Here is a 6,451-nt window from a genome sequence, read left to right as displayed (position 1 = left end):
TTGGGTTTCTCTCTTCAGAAAGCTCTTCTCAGCATCAGAAATGAATCCATGGACAGAAGTACAGTCTACAGGGGACCTAAACATCTAAGTTCAGTGTGGATGCAAGAAACAGGAAGGCTGGAGCTGTTTTTCAGTTCAGTCGTAGCTCTGGACCCTCAGGAATTTCCGAATGCTTTAAGGATACGTGTATCGTGCACACAGACCATCAGGAATATAAACTGAATTTAGCCTGGAAAGAACAGAATTATGATCTTGTTTTTCTTAAGAGTTGCAAGCAAACCTCAAAGTTGAGAACAATCCCTTACGATCTATAATTTATTGTATGCACCCATCAAAAATAAAAAGAAAGGAAATACTTGAGTGCAATGATATCATTTTTCAGTACAGCATACAAAAAAACAGGAAGGAAGAAAGGGAGGGAGAGAGGCAGCAGGAAGGAATGGAAGAAGGGATGGAGGAAGGAAGAAGGAAGGGAGGTAAGGAAGGAAAGAAGGAAGGAAGGAAGGGAAGAAGGAAGGAAGGAAGGGAAGCAAATAGAGAAACAGAATGTGTGGATCCTATAAGGTTGGGCTGGGTGCGCTTCTTGGATCCTTTGTAGGCTCAGAGCAGTGGAACATCTGTGGGAATATCTGAAGGGATTAAGGTATAAGACTGAAGTCTTTTTGGTATACTGTTTTATGTTTCAAAGACAAGCTGGGCTGTGTGCATCTCACCTTCAACCCTATTATTTTTGGTTCAAACCAGGGCTTGAAATCATCTCTAGAGTCACACCCAACTCAGGAGTTCATTGGTGTGGCTCAGAAATCCCATCAGAAGCTGCTCTCCGATTGGTTCATATCTATTGGTGGGGGATGGCATATACAGATACCCAGGGATCAGAGAACAGCAGCAGAGTCCTGGAGCCCACAGTCAGTGCCTGGCCCACCTGATCCACATCTCATGCACCAAATGAGCACCGGGACCCCACCCTCGCTCCAGCCTCTGGCCATGCAGAGTCTACTGAGCAACCCAGTCCTGGCCAACTCTGCCTTGAACGATCTTCCTGTGATGCTGTTGCCTTCACTCTTTGTGGAGGCTTATACTGGGGGCCACAGAGAGGAGCTGAAGACACCAGACCTGGAAACCTTCAAGCCTGTCCTGGGTGGGCTCGATCTGCTTCTTGTTCTTTAGCTTTTCAGTTCAATCCTAGGTCTGTAGCCCCAGGAGTTTCTGTGTGCTGGTGGGGTACATGTGTCTTGTGTACACTCATCAGAAATCTGAAGTGAATTCAGCCAGGAAAGAACTGGAACACAATTTCCTTTTTCTGAATGGTTGTAAGCAAACTTTTAAGTTGTGGGACAATCACTTACTGTCTATGATTTACTGTATCAATCAATCAAAAAATAAAACAATCATAAAGCATGAGTACAAAGATATCATTTTTTGGCATCAAAGAATGAGAGTACTGGGGATACAGGAGGATGTGTTTAGGTTTTCAGTGTCCATTTGTGTAGAGATGTTAGGGTGCACAGGTCTTCATTTGACAAGCATTGGAGCCAAAAGCAGAGATGCCCTAAGAGCAGAACTGTCCAGATCTGGGAATGGTTTTCTCTGTGTCTTATGGCTCTGGCCTCTCCTGGGACTCCATGTGTTGCCCCCTGACCACAGATCAATGGGGGAGGGGTACTTTTTCATTGCCTTTGTCACACTTGTGTGTTGTGTGGGTATGGATGGGTGTATGTGTGTGAGTATATGGACGGGTGATCCTGGAAATCCTGGGCATTGTTATGCCAAGTCGCAAAACGACCACCAAGAAGGCCACCGAGACTCAGAAGTTCCCAAATGCAAAAGCAAGGCAAGGCTTTATTCAAGCGAGCTGCAACTCAGGCCTCGTCTTACCCACCGACACAGCGGAGGTTAGGAGGAAGCCCCGAGCTGCAATTCCACAGTGCTTATAAAGGCAAAAAACAAAGTTACAGTAATCAGGTGTTCTAGCAAGACAAAAAACAAAGTTACAGCAATCAGGTATTCAAGCAAGCAAGATTAGGACACTGGTACAAATCTGATTGGCTCAGGGCTCGAGGTATTCCGGAGGCAGTTAGAGTTAAGCATTCCCAGGCAGTTAGAGCTCTTGACCAGCTGGGCCCTGATAAGCTTGCCCTGGGTTTGCTCATAGTTTAAACAGACAACAAAACGGGGGCTGCCTGAAAATGGGGTTTACTTTAACTCTTCATTCCCCCCTTCATTCCCCACTTCTGATAGGTAACTCGAGAACCAATCGTGGTTCTCCTTGCTTATTAGTTTGATTCTGACTGAGAATCGGTAGGGATAGATAGGTATTGTGCCCGCAATACCATAAGTTGTCGGTGGCGCTTTACTCAGTTGGTAGTGAGTGTGGCTCAGGAGGAGGTACAGTCTCATAAAGGGCCTTTAGCTTGAGCCAGATCTCTTGGTGGACCTGCTATAGGGCTCTGAGGGGGCGATAAAAGCTCATAACAAATGCGATTACAAGTTAGGAATAACATTTAGATGACATCACAAAAGTCCCTTAGCCCTGCAGATACAGGTACAGATAAACATAGTTTTACACCAAAGCCCCAATTCTGACCCTATTTATATAGCCAATTTGATTATATACCAACTTTACTCATATGCTCTAATTTTAAGACATACTGATAGCATTTGTCACATACTCACTTTCTAGGGATTGTCTTTCTCACTTTTAACATGCCAAAACCTTTTAATCTAAAGGAAACATTTTTGTTTTCTCTCTGAAGTCTTTCCTTATATAGTTTTATAATCTGTGTCTTATAAAATTTAACATATCCCCACTCACACCATCTTCTACTTCCTCACACCATCAGTGACTTACTGGAACATTCTGTGACAATTTACTTTTTTTTTTTTTTTTTTTTTTTGGCCAGTCCTGGGCCTTGGACTCAGGGCCTGAGCACTGTCCCTGGCTTCTTCCCGCTCAAGGCTACCACTCTGCCACTTGAGCCACAGCGCCCCTTCTGGCCGTTTTCTGTATATGTGGTGCTGGGGAATCGAACCTAGGGCCTCGTGTATCCGAAGCAGGCACTCTTGCCACTAGGCTATATTCCCAGCCCCGACAATTTACTTTTTAAATCCCTTTCTTATCCAGAGGAAACCTTTCTCCAAGGCTTTCTATACTAACTTTCCTCTTTACATTTCCTGGGGCTTCTTTGCTGCTAGAGTTTTAAATTGTCTACATTTTCCGGTTTATCTCAACTACATCAAAGCAATTTACTGTGACTCCACCCACAGGCTGTTGGGGAAAACAAAGATGGGGCAACAGTCAGTTCAATGGCTCCTAAGAAGCCACACCAGAGCCAACTATCATGAGCCAACTATTCTATATGTATATTCTACATTCTATATCTATATTCTATATCATGAGTCAACTATTCTAGAGTGGATTTCTCCAGTTTCCAGATCCTCTAAGTGCCTAAGGTTGGCCAGTGGCATCTGTAAGATTCACCCTCAGGAGGGCTCCATGAAGATGCCCCTATCAGTTTACATCTCTGCCCAGTTACCTTGGTACCTGGCACACCTGATGGCAGTTACCTCCCTCTCTTCTGAGGTCACACCCTAATCCATCTGGACACATTTTAATACTCTTGGACATACCTCCAGCTCAAGACTAGCACCCTACCACTTTTGAGCTCCACACAACTCTGTTCCCAGCACTCTGCTGGCTGATTAGAGACAAGTCTCTCACAGGGACCTTTCTCTACCTGGGCTGGATTCGAACCGCAGATTTCAGATCAATAGGTCTTACAAGAGGCCACTTGACTCCCAATTAAAAGCAACAAGGTGGTCCACACAGAAGTAGTTTTTAAACATGCTCTTACCTGGAACTTATTAAGGGCCAGTATTAGATCTTGACAAACTTGTAGGAATCACCTGTGCTTCTCTGTAGGCCTGCTGGAAACTGTTACAAAAAACCTACAAAGAAACTGGAATGGCAATTAAACATTTTGGTAGCCATAATTCTCCTTTTCTTACTTGGCAATAATCACTTAGGACAATTTTACTTCCAAATTTCTTATCTAGAAATGTATTCTTGATTTCCATAGCCTTTTTACTAACCTCTGCTTTAACACTAACACTTTAGCTTTTATCTGCATTGGAAAAACTCTGAAGCTTACAGGCATTCTGAAACCAGGTGCCGCCCTTCGCCTCTGGACTGCTTGTTTTAAAAGAGCTTTTTTTCTTTTTTCTTTTTTTCTTCAGTCCCAGTTACGGCATGGCAGGAAGACCTTTGAACTCAAATGACAATTTTTCCTTAATGCAAGAATTACAATTACAGAATTAGAAACACTTATCCATTCAGCTTTCCAATAAGTTAGTGAGAAACATTGGCCCATTTTGCCATTTCTTCCTACATACATAGAGTCAATGAGAGTTTACTCCTATCCCCACTAGTTTCCAAATTACGAAAATAGCACAGGAATCGAATCACATCAATAAACTTTCTAACCATTTAAAAAACTTTTCCAATTCTTAGTATCTCTCAAGGGGCAGTTTTTAGAAATTCCAGTCAAATCATTCATTTTTACCACCAGGTTTCCAAAGTTCACCTGAAAACAAAAGAGACAAAAGAGAGGCCTCCATTGGCCTGTCCTACCAAATGGCCTATCTCCATCCTACTCCTCAGAGCTTGATGAACTGTCTTGGTGCCGACTTGTCCTCTTCCACCATAAGTGGACACCCACTTATGGCTGTCCCACCAAGTGGATTTCCTCCAGGGCCTGTGCCACCACGTGGACTGGCTAAGCTGCACCTTTGCCAGATCACCCCTCACTCCTGTGGATAGGCACACAGGCCCGTCCCAGGTTTTTCCTGTCCTTTCATATTGGTCTTTGAACTGAGAAACCCAAGCATTTTTTTTAACAGTGATAAACCTTTACATCCAAATTTCTGACACTTAGCTCTGATTTTTTTTAATTAAACAATTTTTAACTATAGTTCCTGTTCTTTTAAAACATTTGGTAATGCCCGAACTTGATGACCATTTGAATTTAAGCTTAAACTTAATTTTGCATCATACTCAAGTCTAGGGGGCTAGATGGAGGTTCCCATGATAGAACATTACTCATAGCTCTGATCAGATGTTCAATCCAAAAAACAAAACAATTATAACAATACAAAAGGAGGAAAGCACACAGGACTGAGAACAGAAAAGCTACGAGTTGGAGATGGAAATCTCCCAGGTTGGCCCACAACCTCCTGCAAGCATGCAGGAGTGGATCCACATTGAAGGCTCCAGGGGTAACCCTTCAAAGGTGGAGAGTCTAGGGCGTTCTCCAGTCTCCTCAGGGTTGCCGAGTAAGTGCGTCCGCTTCAACAACCCTTCAAGAAATAAGCACAAGCAAAACAGACAAACAGACACATTATAGGACAAGACAAATGAACAGGGCTGTTTTCTTACCTTCGGAGTCTCGGGTCTCAGGGGTCTCTGGGGTTATCCCGAACGAAACCCCAAATGTTATGCCTAGTTGCAAAACGACCACCAAGAGGACCACTGAGACTCAGACATTCCGAAATTCAAAAGCAAGGCTTTACTTTATTCAAGCGGGCCATGGCCCGGGCCTTGTCCTACCCACCAACACAGCAGAGGTTAGGTGGAAGCCCCGAGCTGCGATTCCACAGAGCTTATAAAGGAAAAAAACAAAGTTACAGTAATCAGGTGTTCAAGCAAGACAAAAAACAAAGTTACAGCAATCAGCTGTTCAAGCAAGCAAGATTAGGACATGGGTACAAATCTGATTGGCTCAGAGCTCGAGGCATTCTGGAGGCGGTTATAGTTAAGCATTCTGAGGCGGTTAGAGTTCTTGACCGGCTGGGCCCTAATAAGCTTGCCCTGGGTTTGCTCATAGTTTAAACAGACAACAAAACCGGGGCTGCCTGAAAATGGGGTTTACTTTTACTCTTCATTCCCCCCTTCAGGCATAAATACAGATCACATGCAATAGCCCTGATTTTTTTCCATTATTGTCAAAGTGAAGTACAAAGGGGTTCCAGTATTCTATGTAAGGCTGTGAGTACATTTCTTTACAGATAGACATACACACATGTAATACACAAAAACACACTGTGCACATAGGCTTTACAGTGTGCAAAAATGAATTTTGGTGAGAGGCACTTTTGGAATTCCAGCAGCAAGTGACATTGTGCCCAATATTTTAGAACCACGAGGGCAGTTAGAAAAACAAAAACTTTGCTTTGCTAGCAAACAAAAACTTTCAGATTACAAAATGGAAACACTGTAATTTGATAAACCAATTCAGCTCAAATGGGGTGCCATGGTGACTGGAGTGGGGCCAGGAAAGACACAAACAAAGAACACAAGACATGGCATAATGGCGTCTTAGCTGGTGACATAATGGTGCCTCTTAAACCCAACATCTACCACCTGGTCAATGCCAGAGAAAAAAGGCAACTTTTA

General features: G+C 43.4%; 1 pseudogene; it reads left to right on the top strand.

Annotated features, from left to right (window-relative positions):
• Nucleotides 1–5,240: 5,240 nt before the first annotated feature.
• Nucleotides 5,241–6,451, top strand: part of LOC125342761 — a 13,731-nt pseudogene continuing 12,520 nt past the window's right edge.

Source organism: Perognathus longimembris, chromosome 27, assembly GCF_023159225.1.
Source record: "Perognathus longimembris pacificus isolate PPM17 chromosome 27, ASM2315922v1, whole genome shotgun sequence".
In the NCBI taxonomy this organism is placed as follows: domain Eukaryota; kingdom Metazoa; phylum Chordata; class Mammalia; order Rodentia; family Heteromyidae; genus Perognathus; species Perognathus longimembris.
The sequence above is the reverse complement of the archived record's forward strand: the minus strand, read 5'-3'. Positions and strand labels throughout refer to the sequence as shown.